The following is a 1679-nucleotide window of genomic DNA, read 5'->3' on the forward strand; positions in this document are numbered from 1 at the left end:
ATCATTCTAATATGCTGATTTATTATTAATGTTGGATACAGTTGTGCATATATATATATATATATATATACACAACAACACACACATATACATATACACACACACACACACACACACACACACACACAGAGCTTGACTTTTTTGCACACCAGCCGCTGTGGTTAGTGGTTCCAAAATTACTATCTACTCAGCATTTTCACTGGCCATAATTTTGTTGCTGGGAAATTACATTTTATATGATTAAAGTTCACGACTAACATTTACTTAAATAGATTTCCAGGTCATTTTTGCCTTTATAAAAAACGGTCTTGTTACAAACCTTATTAAATGTATTCATAATTTTTTCATAGCAAATTACATTAATACATAAAGTTGGATTTAAGTTCACGAATAAGTTATTATATTTTGTTAATATGGTTTTGTTGTTATTTTTGTTTATTTGGTATGAAGTCTTTTTGCTAAAATATTAAGTACTTGTTTTAACTGTTGCATAAAATCAGTGTTAAATTTGGCAGTCATACTGGATTTCAGGGTAAACTGCACTCTTTTGGTCGTGTCTTGTTGCTTAACTATAGGCTATATATATATGTTATAAATATAAAAAAACAAAATTTTTAAGGCAGAATGTTTCTTCTGTGTGCAGTTGCGTTCATTTGATTTCTTCCTGTGATTTTTTCACACAGCTTTGCAGCACCTTATCACTGTCAGTACATTATAAACTACAAACTGCTGTTTGCACCAGATGTAATAAAATCGCAGAAATTTTGGTTATTTCCTAATTAGATCATGTTTAGATTTTAATCATGTTTGTTGTCTGGTCAGGGAACTATATATATATAGATATATATATATATATATATATATATATATATATATATATATATATATATATATTATAATGCAAAAATACATAATACATTATTTAGGATTATTTGATGAATAAACGTAAAAAAAAAAAACTTTTCTAACAATGTAAGTCTTTACTATCCAATACTTTACTAAATCAATTTAACACATCCTTGCTGAACAATTTCTTTTTTTTTTTCAAAAAATGCACTGACCCTGGTAATGTATAATGTTACAAAAGATTTCTATTTTAAATAAACACCGTTCTTTTGAACTTTATTTTTCATAAAATAATCCTGAAAATCAGAGGTTCCAAAAACAAACAAATAAATAAATAAAAATAGCAGCAAAAACCTTTTCTAACACTGATAATAAATCATCATATTAGAATGATTTCTGAAGATCATGACACTGAAGACTGGAGTTTAATGATGCTGAAGATACAGCTGCACATCACAGAAAAATAAATTTATTTATTTACCTTTAGGTAAACTTTATAACTTTAAAAAAAACATAAATCCTGGTTCCAAAACTTTGGAATACAGTGTGACACATTGATTTATATATATTATATATATATATATATATAGATTATATATATATATTATATATATATATATATATAGGTCTATATTGCCTTTTTATACTGAGCTGATTATATATATTATATATAGATTCATATATATACGGTTAGTTCCATTCCCCCAATTCAGCTGTGTTTTATTCACGATACAGCACAACTATGACCACTTCACCCAACATGTGTGTGTATGAGTGAGAAACTTAGTTAGCAATCTTATGAAGATAGACAACCAATAATACAGCATCAAACA

This window comes from Cyprinus carpio, chromosome B6 (assembly GCF_018340385.1).
Source record: "Cyprinus carpio isolate SPL01 chromosome B6, ASM1834038v1, whole genome shotgun sequence".
Taxonomy (NCBI): domain Eukaryota; kingdom Metazoa; phylum Chordata; class Actinopteri; order Cypriniformes; family Cyprinidae; genus Cyprinus; species Cyprinus carpio.